The sequence below is a fragment of the Molothrus aeneus genome, chromosome Z (genome assembly GCF_037042795.1).
Source record: "Molothrus aeneus isolate 106 chromosome Z, BPBGC_Maene_1.0, whole genome shotgun sequence".
Taxonomy (NCBI): Eukaryota; Metazoa; Chordata; class Aves; order Passeriformes; family Icteridae; genus Molothrus; species Molothrus aeneus.
This window is the reverse complement of record NC_089680.1, coordinates 23,693,391-23,708,220: the sequence shown is the minus strand read 5'-3', so window position 1 is coordinate 23,708,220 and position 14,830 is coordinate 23,693,391.

Here is a 14,830-nt window from a genome sequence, read left to right as displayed (position 1 = left end):
GCTAGGTCTGGTCTGTCTTCAGTGAAGAGATTTTGCTGCTGTTTGGTTAGGAACTGCCTCTGGATTTTGCAGCCAAATGCATACATTTAGCTGAGAAAAGCCTAAGGTGTCTCATCTGAGAACAAAAACCTTGTTCTGTACATAACAGAATCTGGCTAGTATATTAGTAAGAGCTCTTGAAGGTTAAATATAAGTGTTCTGACTTCAAAATTCTACATTAGCCAATGGAGAAAGAGACACATATTAAGAACAATGTGAATTGCTGTATTCTCTTACTAATATTTGTTAGAGTGAACAGTATATATTAGTAACTTAAATACAAGTATTGTAGGTTTCAATAACTTTGCTTCTTAAGTTTACTTTGAATTTTAATTGCATCCATGATTTAATTAGCTCATTCAAACCACCTGTTATTTAAAAGTCCTAAAAATGCAAGACTTGTGTAACAAATTTCTTTAAAATTTTTTTACTTACTTTATTAGTTAGAATTTATTAATAGATTTAGAGTATGGTAGAGTTATAGATGAATCCAAGCCTGCCTTGTCCACATTTTATGTTGGTTGTATCTGATCTGGCTCTAATCAAAAGCCCAGTAGGCATGTTAGGATGATGTTGTGCCCAAACTAATATGCTTCCATGCCACTCTGGTGTGCAGCAGTTTTCCACTGTTCCTCCATTAGAGTTGAAAGTATGCATTCTGTATCAAAATGTTAACATAGCATTTTGTGGGAGCTCACTTGTCCACTGATTTGGCAGACTATCTGAAAGAAATGAAGATAAATACTTCACAAAGGGATTTGAGGATAAGTGGACTTGTGGAGGACTATGCAGAAAAAGCAAGTATCTGGTGAACTTACAGTCTTTTTATAGCTAATTTTGGGCTTCTGAGACAAATTAGCTAATACGTCTTGTAGAAACCCCTCCTGTACCTATGCTCTTTGTGAAAATACTTGGTTTAGCCATATGCTGACTACAGGCTACGTGTAGAACCTGACAGGGAAATCAGTGTATTATGGGTATGCATTTACTTTGATTTGAAAAGCCATGAAACCATTAGAAATTCTCATGGATAGATGGAATTCATATGGATGCTTCTGTCTGCAATGAAAATAAATTTTCTCAAGTAATTCTGGCTTGATTAATGTCCTCAGCTTGTATGGCACAAGCCCAGGAGATGTCAAAACAACAAATAGAGGGTAGATGTTTTCCAAATGAGCATTTCATTTACTGGCCACATATAACCTAAAGAAAATTTTCTGTTCATGCATCAGCAAAATACCAAATGTTGAAGAGCACGTAGTCAGGTAATATACAAGGTCTAAAGAGAATATTTTCTCAGTGTTCCAAGTTTAGTTTACAGGCAGATAAGAGGAGAAGATTTCATCTGAGCAATAAACTGGCTGGGCACAGAGGTATTCTGACAAAAAAAAAAAAGAAAATTATGTTCTTGTAGCAAGATATGAGATCCTTTGGGAGACAAGGTGATTTGTATTCCTATCAATTGTGCAGAGAACAGTTTTTTGGTAAGAAAATTAAGGCTCATACTGATAAAGAGACAGCTCAGACTTTTCATAGTGTTTACTGTTTCTATTCAAAACCACAAAACTACTTTTATTGAACAAGAAGATATTCTGCTAGAACAGAATAGATTTGGTTTTCTGTGTTGCAGCAGAATGAAAGGCATGAATGGACCAGATAATATTTTGCCTGTTTCTAGTTTCTATATTGATAAGCTGAAAAAGCTTTCAAAATTAATTTTTAACTGAAGAACATAATCATTATTAAGAAGAAGAAATATTTTCTCTTTTTATTTCATTTAGAACACAAAGTTTAGAGTACTTCAAAGCTTTTCATGAACTGATCCAATCTCATTTCCCACTTTTAAAAGCCCTAATTTTACTTTTGGATTTTTACGGTTCAATATTTCTTCAGGGTCCTCACTCTGAGAAATAATTCAGCATCACATGACTGAGCCAGTGCAGATCTCTTCAACTCCAGTACATGAAGTGTCAACTCGTACTCAGAATATGGGTGCACTAACAAGATACTGTGAGATATGAATGCAAAGTGAGTTAGTTATTGTAGGACTACCCATCCGGACACACTTGTTGAAACTGCTGGCAATTGCTTCCCCAACTTTTGAAGGCCAGTAGGATAAACAACTTCTCATTCTCCATTGCATAAGTTATTACCTAAAATATTGTAAATCATCATAGATTTCTTTAGTGTAATTTGCTTACATTTGTTTGATATGTCCTTTTCTCTATCCTGTTTGTTGGTCTATCACAAAATCCCACAGAATCCAACAATCAATTAGATTGGAAAAGACCTCTGATATCATTGGGTCCAACCTGACACTGAACACCTACTCTCATGTCAGCTAGACCATGGCCCCAAGTGACACATCCAGTTTTTCCTTAAAGACCTCCAGGGACAGTGACTCCACCATCTCTCTGGGCAGCCCATTCCAATATCTAATCACCCTTCCTATGAAGAATTTCTTCCTAATGTCCAACTTAAAACCTCTCCTGGCACAATTTAAGCCTGTGTCCTCTTGTCCTCTTGTCCTCCTGTTGCCTGTGAAAAGACACCAACCCCACCTGGCTACAGCCTCATTTCAGTCAGTCATAGAGAGTGATAAGGTCACCCCTGAGCCTCCTCCTCTCCAGGCTAAACAACCCCAGCTCTGTCAGTCACTCCTCGCAGGACTTGTGTTCTAGACCCTTCACTAGCCTTGTTGAATTTCTCTGGACATATTCCAGCACTTCAATGTCCTTCCTGAATTGAGAGGTCCAGAACTGGACATAGGATTGGAGGTGTGGTCTCACCAGTGCCAAGGACAGGGGGACAATCCCTGCCCTGCTCCTGCTGGCCCCACTATTGCTGGCACAGGCCAGGGTGCCATTGGCCTTCTTGGCCCCCTGGGCACAGCTGGCTCATGTTCAGCCATTGCCACCAGCACCCTCAGGTCCTTTTCTGCTGGGTCACTTCTGTCACTCTGCCCCCAACCTGTGGCACTGCTTGGGGTTGTTGTGACCAAAGAGGAGAACTCAGCACTTGACCTTGTGGAATGTCATGGCACTGGTCTTGGCCCATCTCTCCAGCCACTCCAGCTCCCTCTGCAGAGCCTTCCCACACTACAGCAGTTGGATAATCCAACCCTGCTTGGTGTCATTTGCAAATTTGGTAATGGTAGACTCAATCCCCTCATCCAGATCACCAGGAAACATATTAAACAAGACCGGGCCCAACACTGATCCCTGGGGGACACCACCAATGAGCAGCCACCAGCTGGATGCAGCACCGTTCCCCTCCACTCTCTGGGCCTGGCCATCCAGCCAGTTCTGAACCCAGTGAAGGGTGCTCCTGTCCAAGCCATGGGCTGCCAGCTTTTCCAGGAGAGTGCTGTGGGAGACAGTGTCAAAGGCCTTGCTGAAGTCACGGTAGACAGAGCCTTCCCCCTCATCCACCAGTCAGATCAGCTGGTCATAAAAGGAGATCAGACTGGTAAGGCTGGACCTGCCTTTGCCCATTCTGGCTGGGTCATCTATCACATACTCTTGTATCTGCCCAAGACTGATGGCATATTTGCTTTATTTAACCATTTATTTAAGGTAATTCCTAAGTAGCTCTCATATTTAATTAGATTCATAGTGCTTTATTCTCAATACACTTGGGGTACAAGAAATAGTTAAGGCTTAAGCAAGGCAGTTATATTATTCTTATCACTTCAAGGAAGCCAAAAATGAAGCATATGGTAAGCAGGCAACAGACTCTGCAGTGCCATCCAAAACCTTGACCTTTCAAATCAGATCAGTCAATGCCTGGAGGTCACAAAAGACTTAATGAAAAAAAGGGAAAAGTTGGCTGACAGCAATCAGTGAGTTGCTCCCCGTGCCATCATGCATAATATGCATTTACAAAGACTTGTCATGGAGATGTTTTGCATTCAGATTCCCTCTCACCAAATGCCTTGTCTTCTTCCATGGCAGCAGCAATTCACCTTCTGGCACTGGGAGTGGTTCTGCAGGGAATAGGAATGCAGGACGAGCCCAAGACTGCTTCAGGAGCTGCACACGGCCATTAATTCTGTGATGTAAGAATATGCTGGAATTTCTTCATCTTTTCAACAACCATGAAACTTCCTTCCCGGTTGAGTCAATTTTCTTTTGTTAGATGTGGGCAATGTGTCTTTTATGAACAGGGATAAGCCCAAGAGTATTTCCTTGTCCTGAAGGTCATAAAATGTTAAGAATAGCTGTGCTTTACATATTCCACAAATGTGTTCCTGTATGATACCTGAAATGTGGCTGTGCTCTTAATACCTTATAAAAAGTACTGAGTCCTAACTTGATCTGAATTCCATTCTTTGCCAATGACATCTGTGGGGTTAAATCTTGGATTTTAGGCCTTTTGCATAATCATATTCACAAATGTAGGCTAGCAGAAACATAACAGAGTTAAAAAATAAATTTTGTGGCTGTTCCTGGCACCAGCACATTTTGAAGGACATTTTGCTGATAGTCTGAAGTCAATTGACGTGGAGAAATAGAGAGTTTCCAAAACCCAAATGGAGTTCCAACACCCCATCATCCCTCACACATTTGGGAAACTCATGAGGTTTTCTCATTGGCATTTTGACTGGGTCTTGAATATCCACTGGCTGTCTGAATATGCAACCACTGCTGCAGGACCAGGTAGGGTTTTGGGGAGCTAATAAATGCTCCTCTAGTACTAGCAACAACTAACTAGCAATTCTTTAATTATTTACTAATATTGTAAAGGCATCTTTGAAGTACTAGCTCAGACAACTGTTAGATTGCCTAGACCTCAAAAAAAAAGGTGTTTTTGCAGACACTTATGTCTTCTGTATGGAGACACACTGAAGAGGAGAGTATATATGAAGAGTGAAGGAGAAAAAAAGAAAAACTTTGGGGTTTGATACTGTTTACAGACTAATGCATGTGGGCGATATCTTACTGTAAACACAGATGGCTGTGAACCACACTAGGTCATGCTGTGAAACCAAGCATATATTTGCAGGCTTTTTATTCCCCATTCAAGCAATGATTACTCAGCAGAAGGGCATATATTTGTAGTCCTTAAAATAAAATCTTCTTGATTAGACAGTTTTGAATTAAAGTAAATTGTAGATCCAGCAAGTTGAAGCTTAAGAATGGTGGGTCTGATTATGTTTTCTTTACTGACTGCAAACAAGGCAGATTTAGGTTTTGAAATTTTCTTATAAAGATGGATTAGGAAATTCAATGTCATGTCTCAAGTATTCGCAAGATTTTATTCCTGCTTGAGCCAGTGTGCAAGGAAATTCATATTGGAAAACAAGGTAGAAGCATTGGGATGCAGCCACATGAAAAGGCAGATGGATAGAATGGACAAGACAGAAGACAGAGAACTAGTATGACGCTTGAGTAACTAGTTCTACTGCCTGTCCAGGTACATACTGACTGTATGACCTTGTGCTGGCTGCCCAGGCTTTCCTGCCACAGCAGTATAACATGGCATAACAGGACTAACTTGCATAAGCAGGGTGTCATTAGGTTTGATACTGTCACAGCTATTTGCATAACCACATAAGACCATATAATTACCTAGAATAGATATATACACTACCTGCCTATAGTAGGTCTGTGTACAGATAGCACAACATCCAAAGGTCAATGGACTTATCTCCAGATTGGTCTTGGCCTACAGCTACATATTCCTCTCACTGGGAGATGTGGGAGGTGAGGAGACCACAGAGACCACAGAGATTCTTGTTCTACTGACAGTTTTTCCTTGGGTCAGTCAAACCACAGCTGCAGCCTTACTAGCTAACAATAACCAAATGTCCCCTAGGGAGCAGCAGTAGTACTTAAACCTGTGTTTTAGTTAAACTTAACTTAAAATATGTGGTTTAAGTTAATGTTTCTGATATGGGGACACCATAAACACATAAGACAGCTGAGATGACAGCAATTCATTTACTTGTACTGGCTACAAAAATAAGATGCCATCATGTGAAGTTTCTGCAGCACAAAATTGGTTTTTTCCATAATGGAAAACACAGGAGAGTGTAGGGAAGGAGTTGACCAAACAGTGTTGGTTTATTTGTTCCTTTCCCTTGCATGGCTGGGTTGGTCCATGGCTCAGAGGAGGATGTGGAGAGCACCATCAGTTAAGAAATCCTGTATGATGGAGAGCCAGGCTCAGCCAGCTGCTGTCCAGAGGGCATGTTGCTGCAGGGAATGTGGACAGCAGACATCCTGGGAACCACAGAAGCTGCAGTACGAATGCAGCCAGGGAGAGGAGTGTTTTGATGACCAAATTAGAGTCATTTTCTGAGGGCACAAGCCAAATGCAATCATGCTCCTGTTCATACTGCTTATCTCAATGTCTAGTTATATACAGTAACTCTCAAAGAATTCAATCAGTTGAAATTTTCCATTTAACAGAATGCATATTTATTAGCACAAAATGAGAGATCGTTATTAAATTGTATTAATTGTAGAAAATCTTATTAATTGAAACATCATATAAGTCTCCAAATTACCATTGGTAAGAAAGTGAAGAAGCAACTTTTCAAGACACTATTTAATGTTCAAAATTTTCTGCAACATCTACAAAGCTTACCTGCATGATCAGTGAAAAGAGGGGCACAGCACAGAGAATGCTCTCCTTGAATTCTCTGCCTAATTAAGCCTCCCTTGAAGCCTAGCAGTGATTGAAAACTGCATTCCTCCTTCTTATGCATTCCTCTTCTCTCCCTTTCATTGACAATAGTGCTGCTCTGATCACACAGTAAGATGAGCTCCATGTTCCAGATGAAAATAATGCAACAACAACAGCAACAAAACCCGCAGGAATTAAAAACAGTTTTCAAATGTTTCACATGGACTGCCATTTCAGGTTCCAGCTGTGCCATCTGGTCTCACAAAAGATTTGATTTCTTCCAAAAATGTCATGCAGCATAGCTTCCAGGGTAAAAATGAATTATAACAACTTCCCTTTTTCCTTTGACCTAGTCTAAATCTCTTCTACTATTTTTCATCTGACATTCATTATTTTAACAGGCTTTAGGGCAACACTTCCTCCTCTGCCACCTTGAGTTCAATTTTTTTTTCAGCTTGAAATACTATGCGCCTTTGAAGTAAACACTATAAAACTTAGGCAGTCCAGATTTCAGCTACTGAACACTAGTTTTTTCCTAACAAAGAGCCATTGTTGGAAGTTAAAATAAAAAATTTAACCTTCATATCCATGTGAAGAACTGCCATGCTGTCCCTATTTTAGAATGTCTAAATCTAGAACACATTTGCAATCGGTGAGTAATCACTAGTAATTATCATCACTGGCATTCAACAGATTTGTTTAGAGGAATAGCTTCCAGTTTCTGATTGCAATGTACCTCCCTGAATTATGCCTGCACAATACAAAGTATGTGTGATTATTGCCAGTCATGTCACTAACAGCTGGTCTTTATTTAGTAGATCGAAAATTACTTGGTTGGCAAAGGAGTGGGAAGCCTGTGTTGAAGGAGGTTACCATGTATTTGGTTCAGAAGACATCAAGTTTGCTTTTACACTACTCTAGAGGGGCAAATTAATTTGCTTGGCAGCATGAACAGTCTATCTGCCTCACACAGCTGATATTTTTAATAATGAAGTGGGATGTAGCTTTTATGTCATACCATAAGGAGAAGTGAGACAATCTTTCTAGTAGCTTGAACCACAGCAAAACATGAAGAGGATGATTGACATGATGGATTTAACACAGAATTCTAGAGAAAGTCACTGGTGAAACAAAACACATTGCAAGCAGGACAAAATCACAGAGTGCTTCAAAACTCACTTTTATGCTTGTGGTTTAACCCCAGCTGGCAACTGAGCACCACAAAGCCTCTTGCTTCCCCCACCACCAAGACTGGGAGGAGAATCAGAATGGTAAAGCTAGAAAACTCATGGATTTAGATAAAAACTAAAGTTTAATAGGTAAAGCAAAAGCTGCACATGCAAACAAAGCAAAACAAGAAATTAATTCAGCATTTCCCATGTTCAATCATCCTCAGGAAAGCAGGGCTCTGTTGTGCCTATTGGTTACCTGGAAAGATAAACACCACCGCTCCAAATGTCCTCCCACTTCCTGCTTCTTCCCCCCAGTTTATATACTGAGCATGATAGCAGCCGAGGTCAGCTGTCCTGGCTGTGTCTCCTCCCAACTTCCCAGGCATTCCAGTCTTCTCACCATCTGAGGAGTATGAAAAGTGGAAAAGGCCTTGGCTGTCAGTATTAACTAAAACATCTCAACACTGTTTCCGGCACAAATCCAAAACACGGCTCCATACTAGTCACTGCGAAGAAAATTAACTCTTCCCCTGCCCAAGTCAGCACATTCTTTCACCACAAGGTGTAAAAAATCACTCAGTGAGGCTTTTTTTAAAATCCAATTTATGAAAAAACCCCCCAAAAAAAACCAAAACCCCAATAAATAAATAACAATCAGCATGGAAAAACACATGTTTTCAGTTCTGCGCAATGACACCAAAACTTACAGGAATTTAGAACCATTTGGAATCACCACCCATAGCTGAGATTTTTCTGCCTGTGATTGTCTGGACACTAAAATATCGAAAAGACTCACAGGGCAGTTGTTAATAATCAGGATCAGAAGTCATAAACTCTCAGTAGAACATGCTATGATGAGGATTTGTGTTCTCCTTGCCCCATCAACATTTCACTCTTTGCAGCAGCCACCTTCAACCAAAAGTTTTTCCCAAAAACTTCACAATTTTAGGATTACTTTTTGTTCCAAAGGAAGAGCCAGTATACTGCAGAATGTTATTTGGCTATTGCTAGCATTAGAATCCATATTAGCCCTGACTTTTCAGAAGACAAGTGATTTTTTCCCCAAGCCTGCTGATTTTATACACTGTTTACTAGAGAGATAGAAAGCGGTTTTCTTGTGGTCAGCATTGCTTATTGGTAACTTGTCTCTATTTAAGAGTTTTGGATGCTATATAAAATGGAACACTCCATCACATCTATTCAGCTACTAGAGACAAATCAGATTTGCTGGTCTGGACGTAAGGATAATTATACCTTAATATACCTTAATAGATGGATGTAAGGGACCAAGACCATGAGTAGTGCAGCGCAAGAAACAGCCTCAAAGGCTTGAAACACATTTCTCTGGATGTCCCTTCAGGACCCAAGGCAATATATCCTTGTACAGGCAAACTGGCTTGTTGTTAGCTCAGTGAGAGCTAGGAAGCCTCTCACTGACCTAACCAGACAGCCTGACAGCTTCAGTGGAGTTTACTAAGCAAAACTATAACTATGCACAAAAGGTGTTCTTACTTGATCCTGCTTGAAGCAGAATTCTTCCAGTCAGCTTTGTTATCTGTACAATGGTATGTTACTTTAAGTCTCCCCACTCAGGATGCCTCAACGGTCAACACACAAGAAAACACAGTATTGATCCACTTCAAAACAGCTTCACCATAAAGACATCAGGCACAAAGCAAGAAACAAAAGTGGTTCCCTGCAAAGCAAACTGAAAAATTACACACAATTTATGGCAGATGCACACACATGTGACCAAAACACTGTACAGTTTGTTTGAATGTACTCTGTTCACTGACTCTTGGCAGGGGGAGAACAAATGTCCGTGGACAGACTCTGGCTCTCACCCTGGCAAAATTGAATATTCATTACTACTATTCTCAAGAAATGGCAACAGCCAATTTTCAACAAGGAGGTATCATCATTTGGTGTAAAAGAAAGCCCTTTAAATTGCACAAAAATTGTTGCTAGGGGTAATCTATGAAGATGGCACAAAGGATAAGATGGGGACAAGACCCTCAGGTGCTGTCAAGAACAATCATTGTCACACTTGAATAGGGTGACGAACTATTGAGGAACTCTTCAGTAGGACATGACTGCTGGCACTGTGGGCAGAGCACTGTGTCACAGCTGTCTCCTCAATAAATATGCCCTATGGTCTTGTCCTCTTTTCTCTATTTGTTCTGTGTACAGGACAAAATGGGTCTTTGTGCATGACTAAGGCTCTTGGGGGAGAAAAAGGTAATTATGAAAAAAAAAAAGAAGAAATAATAGTTTGTTCTCCAATCAGATGAAGAAAATATTTTAAAGACCATTTTAAAGAGTTCTATACTTAGATTTGAAAGTCAGAAAAACAGTAAATATAATATAGTCTATAGACTATATCCATCTCTTTGAGTGGACACCTTAACCATAAAAGAATAACAAAATTTATGGTGTTAAAATGCTTTTGTATTAGAGAGAATATATCTGTTAGTTCACCCTCTTCTTACTTAAAAAGGCTGCAAGCATTCCAAATGCTCATTTGGAGTTTTTTCAAGTTAGTTGTTATTCAGAACCATTTCTTTCCTTTTCTTTCATTAATTTTTTTTAATTATGCCAATGTGTACAGATTAATATCTGGTGACTATAGCATAAAATAACTATAGAAATTACCCTGCTGGTGCATTGAAATACCTTTCTGAAGTCAAAGACAGAGGATATTATCTACCAAATTTCTAGGCTACCAAAATTTCAAGGCAAGTTAGTTGAAAAAAGCTCATTTATTTAGGTTTCACGACTAAATTATAACAGTTCAAAAGAGGGTATCTTTTTAGATAAATAAAGTCTTCCATATTTCCAAGACAATGACATTTACACTGATATCAAATGCATCTTGATTTTCTTTGAAAGATAAACTTCTTTTTCCCAGCAAAGTATTGAGTACTTCTGTAATCAGCTGCCAAAACATATAAAACCGAAATTACACACTCCAGCCATGAATTATAGATTTGTGTGAGCAGGTACCCTCCATAGTTTTCAAAGGAAAGTTCAGGACTGGAGGAGGCAGTTATACATTGTGCAAATGAAAGATTTACAAATGAAAGATTGTTACTGAGTCTTGAGCCAAAGGGAGAAGGTGGATCAGGTAAGACAACTTGCAGAAGCTCAGCTATAGTCCTGCTTGATGACACATAAAATCTTTGCATGCTTTAACTAGGAAATACTTCAACTCAAAGAGAAAAAGTACCTGGAAGAAGTTTATAGTTCCTTCGGTCTTGTAAGAGCACACTGGTAGCTGACGCTGAAAAAAGGCTAAGTAATTTTGTTGTAGTGCAACTTATCCCTGCAAATCTGTACCTTTTATGTACTACTTCACTTGCTTAGGCAAATTGGCATGTAAAACTGTACTAGTAAACATTTTCTCAGTCTTTCATTAGATATGTTACTCAGCTAGATTCATAAAAGATTCCTACGCCATAAACCTGTAGTTTGGCCTCAGAAAGTGAAGTCATGTTGACTGTCATTGAGATTCAGATAAAATTTTCTGGAAAGAATACCTAAACTTTTGATGATGGAAAATTTTGGCAGAAATTTCCTGCAAGAAAAATGTATATTGGTATATGGTATATGTAATACGTATATGTATATGTGTATGTGTATATGTATATGTATATGTATATGTATATGTATATGTATAGTGTGAACCTTGAAAAGAGACCCCACCAAGGGAGATCGAGTACATAATATATCCTACATCTTACAATTTTTAAATTTAATTATCCCTATTGGTGCACTTCATTGCTTATTCTAATAGTCTACTCAAATTCAGCTGCCAGAATGATGTGGTTCAGCAACATCTGAAAACTAAATCCCTGTTTGATCTGGTTTGGATTATATGCAACCCTATCATCATCTTTCTCTTAAGCTTTTCTTCTTCAACTTTCATCTGTTTTAATGGCAGGCAAGAACAAGCATTAGAGATAGATGAAAACCCTTGAGAGAAATCATTCTGACTACTCAACATTCATGAGATGAAAGCATCCTGTACTCATTTGATTCTCAATTAAGTTATGCAACAGAAATATTCAGAAAATTAGAAATTCAGAAAATTCATTCCAAAAAGTGACAGAAAATATTCAGAAATTACCAATCACATATGTTTCCTTCCTTTTTTGTTTTCATTTGTTTTGAGTTTTTTTAGTTGTTTCTGTTTACCTTGTGTGAGAGCAAAACTACGTACTATATACTCTGGCAAAACAATGTGCTACCCTTGGGAAGTGCTCTCACTTTTGAGAAGAGATGCAAAAATCATCTGAACCAAATGTGAGCTGAGCCAAAAGTGAGTTAAACATCTGTCTTTGGACAGAATTATATTTTAGTTACACAGCTTTCAAATTGCCTCCAGGTTTTCATGTTTAAACAAAGATCCATGTAGAGCCGTTATGATGTGTTACCATACATTAATATTTTATTGTATTTATTATAAAAGTAATGAAAGATACATTTTGTCCCAACTATTGCTACATTTTAGGAATGCAATTCTTGTTCAGGTGTAATAGTAAAAGATGTTATTGGCTGACTTTGACAGTCTTTGACACAAAGATTGTTACACCCCTAGACCACTCTTCATTGTCATGGGAATTTTGGAAGCAGTGACAGGACAGATGTTTCTAGACTTTCCCTTTTCTTTCCACTTCTGGTGGGAACAACTGTCCTGGTGCACCCCTGTGTGAGATTATCCTATAAACATCACAGCTTAGCATAGGCCAAGTTAAAAAATCCTTGCTCAGAAGGGTTTGGGCAGTGCTTTCAACAGGGTTTGATCAGTTCTTTGGGTGCTGCTGTCCAGAACAAAGGCCAGAAGTAGAGTGCATGACACAGAAAAAACTGACAACTGCTGAAAGTTCATCTCCCAAAATTACAGCCCTCTGCATAGTTCTGTAATTGCTGTGCTGACACAGTCAGTGCTTAAAAAACGGTGACAGTGTTCCTTGCCTGCCAAGGTACAATGGTAACACAGAGCTCAGCCTTGGTGTAACGAACAAGGATGAAGCAAATTCTAAAACACTGAATAAAAATTACCTTCAACACCAGTTTGCCAAAGGTATTTTTAGACTACCTACAAATACTAAGTTTGTTAGTCATAATACTCCTGCTGGAGCTTAAGTGATGATCATTGTGATCATCACTTGGATTGAAGTGCAAGCCCAGTAAATTCAGTGACGTGACACAGGGCTGAGACTAGCATAAAATTTAATTTATGATTAAGCCACAAAACTACCTTTTAATAAGCATTCTCATGTCATTATATTAAGGTTATGTCTGTTAGAGGAAGTACCATTCAATACTACCATGGAATGTGATTAGCCTCACAAAATTTATGCGCTTCTACAGTTGTGTGAATCAAGAAAGGAATGAAGGGTGTTTCTTGTGTTAGGACACTAGCATGGAACTCAGGGGTTTAGGGTCTTTACTTTAGATTCACGGGACCATTTAGGATTGGCTTTTCAAAGTTGTTATATATTCACAGCGTTTACTGACTGTAGCTGTAATTGTGAACATGGAAATTAGTCTTTCAAGCTCACAGGATACCACAGTACTACAAAATACAGAATACAATAGGTAACAATTTTTCTTGATTCCTCTGGCAAGTACAGTACTTTTATTAGTTTGTTTTCCAGTTATCTTTTATACTATCTTCACTTCTCCAACTCAGTGTACTTTCAATGCTCTTTGGATTTCAGTACGTAACACAGACTTCAGCCTAATACCTGCAGTTTATACTTCTTGAGTTGTTCAAATGTCCTTCATGGCTTTATTATTGAATTAATAAAGTCTTTCCAGCAGAGAAAAGTAAATACTTCTTGGAAACCTTGAAATGCCCATGGGTTTTATGCCTGGTATATAAAGGGCAGATAATTCCAAGCTATAAAAATAAACAGCTCTCTTTGTTCTTAAGAGGATTTGGATTGAGTGGAGTGGCTTTATAAGTATATGATTGCTTAGTATTGAAGTTTGGAAACAAAACAGAAAACGTATTATCCATTCATGTTTAAAAATTACCAGCTTTGGTATTTTCAAGGAACTTAGCCATTCCATGAGCTTCTTATTAAGTCTTCCTGCTTGAGGTCTGTGTATTACAATTTTGGATTTTTCTTAATGAATACTGAAGAACTTCAAAATCAAACCCAGCACGAGGAAAAGAAAGAGAGGCAGTGAGGGAAATTCATATATCTAACTATATTCTATCTGTCAAAATCCACAGGATTATGATAAAAACCATGAATACTTACAGCACAGCAGCCTCTAGCTCCTTCCAAACCTCGCTACCCTCTGTAACTGTGTTTGGCAGTGACCGCCCTTGTGGTGGGGAATTCTGTGATGTCATTTTCACATGGTCTTACAAAAAACCCCTGCCCACTGATTTCCACAGTATTTGGTTTTCTAAGGAAGGTTTTTGAAAGAAGTACCTTATTTCCTTTCTATGGAACACTAAAAATCCCTGATAGATTTCTGGAAGAGTAGGGTTTAATCCTGCAACTCTTTGGCTGAAATTCCTCCCACCTGTTTATGTCAACACTGTGCTTAGATCAGTACAGCCCTGTCACTTCCACCCTAGATGTGGCTACATCAGATAAATGATGGGGTGTTTTCAGATTTCAGGTAATGTTGCAAGTGCACAAAGGGAAATAAAATAAACAGAGCATAGGCAAAAACAACAAACACATAACAAGGCAGGCATGGCGTTGGAAATTGGAATGATATTCCTCATGGCACAACTCATAGGTTTCAGGGAGGATGCAACAGGAAGTGAGGGCAATAGCCCTTAATCGAGAGCTTCTTCCAGAGCTGAGGAGTGTCATGAAGCACAAAGGTGATGGATGAAGAAAGCACAGGGTGTAACTGAAGAAGGAAACAGAGACTGTCTATACTTACAGGAAAAATGGAGCTTAGCAAAACTTTCCTAATGAGGAATAATAACTACAATTAAGAGGCAGAAGTTAATGAGA